The following is a 6,052-nucleotide window of genomic DNA, read 5'->3' as shown; positions in this document are numbered from 1 at the left end:
TCTCCCACTCCCCCTGCTTGTGTTCCCTCTCTCGCTGTGTCTCTCTCTGTCAAATAAATAAATAAAATCTTAAAAAAAAAAAAAAAGAAATACTATTATGGAGTAACATAAAGATCTGGACGTGGGGAATTTTATCTGAGAGCATGTGAACCTGAAAAACATTTGGGTTAGTTTTTATCTTTTTGAGTTGTAGAATGCCCAATTTTAACATGCACTTGCCTTTAAATCAATGAAATAGAGCTCCGTTCCAAATCAGCTTTGGCAATACATATGGAGGTAGAGAAAATATCTCATATTCATAACACACATGGACACGTGGACACAAATAAGATGCAAACAAAACTTAGCCTTTGTTTCACTAATATTTGTGGACATTCAAGACCCAATTTCCAACTAGCCCCCTTTTATTAAAACAAAACGAATTATAAGACAGCATTATAATTTATGGATCCATGAATTTGTTATTTTGCATGGCCTGTTTCATGCAAAGATATCACAAGCTGCAGCAACAGACAAAGCACACGAAGCCCAGAGCACCTCTGTGATCGTTGGTTTCCACCCAGAAGCTGGCGGCTTTACCGACTGAACCACATGGCTTCCTAGTTTCTGGTCACTTAGTCTTAACTAAGTTTCTCTCACTGTGCATACCAGAAAACCAATACAGACGTGTCAAAAGAACCTGATTTGGGCCATCTGAGATACAGGTCATCCTGACATTTTCCCATTTAAATAAGCACTTGCAAGTATAGGCTCCCTATGTATTGTACATATAGCCTGCTGGAGTTTTCCATGGGTGTTGTTGGTTTTCTGGGGGTGGTCCAGTTTTTGAAGCACAGTTCCCATTCCTTTCAGTTTCAGCTTTATTTTTAGAATAAGGCTTGAATAAAATCTAAGGATAAAATCTAAGGATATTAAGTGTTGTGGGTTCAGAGGGTGCTGCTTGTGACAGTCACTTCCAAATGGTCTCAATACACCCTCTTATGTGTCTCAGGTTTCTCTCAGTGAGGTTTCATCCAGGGGCTCGGAGCACTGGATGATCAATCCTTATGTGTGCATCCCCAGACGAGCCAATCATTAATTACCTTATGAGATGGGAAATTCCTGTGGGACCACTACACTTCTCTGGGAATATCCTCAGACACCTCCTCTAGGCTTTCAGTCCCCCGGAAGCAGCGTTTGGCTGGAAGGAGCAAATTTCCCCGCTCGTTGGAGCTGAGTGATTTAGTCTTTCATATTTCTAGCCAGAAAATTTACTCAAGCCTTATATTAATAAGATTGGTATAATGCCAAATTAAAACAACCAACCTGGGGCCCCTGGGTGGCTCAGTCATTGGGCGTCTGCCTTCGGCTCAGGTCATGATCCCGGGGTCCTGGGATCCAGCCCCGCATCTGGCTCCCTGCTCCGCGGGAGTCTGCTTGCGTTCCCTCTCTTGCTGTGTCTCTCTCTGTCAAATAAATAAATAAAATCTTTACCAAAAAACAAAACAAAAAAACAACCAACCCATCAACTCTTACCCCTCTGGTTATTCCCACCTTCAGAACATTACTGGTAACCCTCAATAGCTCGAATAAAAGTCAGGACCATCAGCTCAAATTGAGGAGGTCCAGATAGCAGGACAACTCACCTGGTATGCCTGTGAGTTGCTGAAACATCAGACGGGCACAAAGGGCCAGTGCTGGTACCGAGCACCGAGTTCCAGAGGACCCCAGGGTGATCTCAGAAGACTTGCTCTGATATCCTGGCTACTACACCAGGAAATGTTGACACAAAGTGAGTTTTATTTGAGCCCAAGTTAGGACAGCTACCTGGGATACACAATGTTCACAAAGAAGAGAGTGCTCTAATTTTTAATCTTGCACAACTTCAGTAGAAAACTAAGAAGTAAATAAGTTGGAATTTATAAAGTTACTAATTTAAATTCTTATCATGTGAAAACACATAAAAGCACATAAAGCTGAATTCAAGAATCTATTGTATACATAACTAGGAACATAATTTAGAGCCAAAAAGCAGAAAATAGGAAGTATGAGAACAGGAATCTTATTTTAGGATTATAAAAGTATTGAAGAAGGAAATAATGGAAATTGTACTAAAAATAGAGGGGTGGAGGCGAGAAAGGCAAGTACTTTGGAATGTTTGGAAATGTGCTTACAGGTAACCTGAAATTCAGAGGTCACAACCCAAAGTTCAGAGGTCAAGGAACAGCATTTTGATGACTGTCAGCCTTTCACCAATGTTTAAAAAAAGAATCTGTTCTCCTCCAACCTTCCAAGATGCCAAAAGGAAAGAAGGCTAAGGGGAAGAAGGTGTGCTAGGCCCCTGCCATCATGAAGAAATAAGAGCCCAAGGAGGTGTTACATCCCCTGACTAAGAAAAGGCCCAAGAATTTTGACATTTGGACAAGACATCCAGCCTGAAAGGGATCTCTCTCTCTGCTTTGTTAAATGGCCCTCCTACCTCCGGCTGCAGTGGCAAAGGGCAATTCTCTATAAGCACCTGAAAGAGCCTCCCACCATTACCCAGTTCACTCAGGCCTTGCACCACCAAATAGCTACTCAACAGCTTAAGCTGGCCCACAAATACAGATCAGAGACAAAGCAAGAGAAGAACAGAGACTGTTGGCAAGGGCAGAGAAGAAAGCTGCTGTCTAAGGAGATGTCCCCACTAAGAGGCTACCTGTCCTTCAAGCAGGGGTTAATACTGTCCCCATCTTAGTGGAACACAAGAAGGCTCAGCTAGAAATGATTGCACCTGATGTGGATCACATTGAGCTGGTTGTCTTCCCGCCTGCGCTCTGTGTCGTAAGATGGGGGTTCCCTACTGCGTTATCAAGGGGGAGGCAGGCTGGGGCACGTGGTCCACAGGAAGACCTGCACCACTGTCGCACTCACACAGGTTAACTTGGAAGACACAGTAGCTCTGGCTAAGCAAGTGGAAGCTATCAGGACCGACGACAATGACAGATATGATGAGATCCACCCTCACTGGGGAGGCAACATCCCAGGTCCAAAGCTGGTGGCTCGCATTGCTAAGCTGGAAAAGGCAAAGGCTAAAGAACTGGCCACCAAACCGGGCTAAGTGTACACTGTTGGGTTTTCTGTACATAAAAGTAATAAAAACTGTCTTTCCACCAGTGTCAGAAAAAAAAAGTAGAATCTGATAGGTTATAATTAAATCACATGAAAACGAATTGTGAGAAGCAACAGCTCTGCGCATGTTCAAATTTGAGATAAAAATCACCTCCCAATTCCATTAAGTTATGATAAGATGGCAGGCAGGCAAGAGATGGGAAGTGGGGGAGGGAGAAAGAAAAGAGAGAAAATGAGAGAGGAAAAGGGGGGAGGGAGGGAATGAGGAAGAGAAGAGGAGAAGGAGGAGGAAAGAAGAAAAGAGGGAAGGAGGAAGGGAGGGAGTGAGAAAGGAAAGAAGGAAGGAAGGAAGGAAGGAAGGAAAGAAGGAAGGATGCCTGTCAGCAGCTGGCTTTTATCAGATACCTTACCACACAGCATTCTTTAGTTTTCTCTTCATTCCCTGGGCACTCTTCCACCCAGGTCTTCTCTATCTGACAGTTTCTCAGAATTAGTACCACCAGACTCATTAAAGACTGAGTCTTTTATCCAAATCAAAGAGTTATCGGTATGATGAACCAACCACACTGATGACTAAAATCTTAAGAAGTAGGTTATAAATTTTAAAAAAACATGCAAGCCACAGTTAAAAGAGTGTTTTTGACTTGTTTTAAACTGTTGTTCCTCTAGCAATGGAATAAGCCCACCTCCTGCTACTAAATATGTGTGGCTCAAATAATATTTAAAGAGTACTTCTAAATCAGAGTTCCATAAATTCTTTTCCTGCTTCTTAAGTTTGAACTATTACATTAAATGGAAGGCAAGGAAAGAGACTAAGTAGGACCGCGAAGAGTACCCATTCTTTCATCCTGCATTAACAGTAGGCAACCTTGGTTTTCACATTTCACCTGAATGCAGCCACCTTCTAGGAAAGTTGTTATTTTCAGTACCCATAAAACTAACTGACTTGTCTAGGAATACTACTTGACTTGTGTGGCAGTCTCACTTTTGCGTTTATTAACTCAATCATTAGAGATCTCAAAATCCATGGGCCAAGGGAATACATGTAGTATTTGTTACCCAGAGCCATTTGTAGAACTGAAAAATCTTTTTTTCTGTCACTGATTTGTACTCTTATGTCATCTATCAGATTGCCTACAAGACAGAGAAATTCCCTATCATTATTATTCCCTGTCAGTATTATGCCATATAATTTATGGTCTACATCAGGATGCTTATGAGGGACAGAAAGCTTTTTAAAATTACTTCCTTTCAACAGGTATAAACCAGAAGGTAGACATCATCCGATGAAGAGACGTGGCCTGGATGTCATCCTAATCAGAAAAGCAGTTTGTAGAGAAACAATGGTTTTAGAACACTTACTTAAGTGTAACTTTAAAATTATTCATTATTAAAGAAAATGAGAACAACTATCTGTTTGAATGAAGTAGACAGTCAAAAAGGGAAAATGGAGGAGGACTTAAAAAGAAGAGTAAAGAAGAAACAAGATATATTAGAACCAAGAGGAAATAAATATAAATATTTATGAAGTCCATCTACTATAAGATACAGAATCAGAAAAAGAACACATTAGGATAGGATAATGTAGGAAAAAAATATACAAGTTAAATAAAAAACATGGAAGTTAAGAAGAAAAACTTCAAAAGTTAGGAAGAAATCTTACTTATCAAACCAGTTTATTGCTCAGAGAGCTAGAAAATGTCTTCTCTAAAAACACTGTGTATTGTTCAGTGTGACTGCTTAAGGCTGCCATGCATGGTTGTTCAAGTTGTGCACTACACAAAGGTCCTACATCTAAATGAGTGCTGTTTACATCATAGATATTGTGGTAACTAGCCTCTACGATGGCCTCCAATAATCCTAGCCTACTGGTACCATTTCCATGTGTAGTCTCCTCTACACTGAGTGGGGCCGATTGTAACCGATAGGATATTGTGAAAATGATGATGTGTGACTTCAGAGAATGGGTCTGACAACACACTGAGGCATCCACCTTCTTCCTCAAATCACTTGCTTTGGAAGAAGCTAGATGTCAGGATCTTAGGATGCTCAAACAGACCTAAGGAGAGGGCTCCTGAGTGAGGAACTGTAGCCTCCTGCCAATAGCATGTAAAGGACGTCATGTTGGAAGCAGATTTCCAGCTTCAGTGAAGTCTTCAGGTCCCTGTAGCCTTGGCTGACATCTTTACTGCAATCCCAGGAGAGACCTCCAGCCAGAACGAGCCACCCAAGATGCTTTCAAGTTCCTGGTCCGCAGAAACTGTGTGAGATGATAAATGTATATTGCTGTCTAAGGTCACTAAGTTTTCAGGTAATTTGTTAGGCAGCAATAGATAACTAATACAGATATCTTCATTACTTTGGATGAGTTGTGTAATTATAGTGATAATTGTCTAACAGACAGCACTGATGTATCTTATTCTAACAAAATCAGTGTATTATAATTTTCCAACAGATGAGATTAGGGGTCAGTTTCTAACTTGACTGATAGTTTGTGTTCCACTTTATGAAAAAGGTAAGAACTTGAAAACTGAAAAATCTCATTGATTTAATATCTAAAACAATATGTGCTTGTAATAAAAACCTGTTTTTCTGGCTGGTGTAATGATTATTAAATATCTTGAAAATTTTAGAAAGAGAGAGTGAAATCTCCTATTGGTACTGGAACACTGGCTAAATTTGACAATTTATGTAGCAGTTCAGATATTCTTCTGTTTACTGTACCAAGTGCTACTGGTGAGTCTGAATTTAAATCAACAAATATTTTCATTATATAACAAATCATCATTAATGAATAAAAAAGCATCTATAATAAAAATTATGTATTTATAATATAAATATTTTAATAATATGTATTATGCTGTTATCATATATATGTAGATAATATATTTGTGTAAATATATATGATACAGTGCAATTCTTTATTAATGTAAACATACATAATATAAAATTATATTATAAA

At 39.7% G+C, this 6,052-nt stretch overlaps 1 pseudogene; it reads left to right on the top strand.

Moving 5' to 3' along the window:
- The first annotated feature begins 2,274 nt into the window (after positions 1–2,274).
- Positions 2,275–3,079, top strand: LOC144381273 (large ribosomal subunit protein eL8 pseudogene; annotated as a pseudogene).
- The last annotated feature ends 2,973 nt before the right edge of the window (positions 3,080–6,052 follow it).

Source organism: Halichoerus grypus, chromosome 3 (assembly GCF_964656455.1).
Source record: "Halichoerus grypus chromosome 3, mHalGry1.hap1.1, whole genome shotgun sequence".
Classification (NCBI taxonomy): Eukaryota; Metazoa; Chordata; class Mammalia; order Carnivora; family Phocidae; genus Halichoerus; species Halichoerus grypus.
This window is presented reverse-complemented; position numbering and strand designations above follow the sequence as displayed.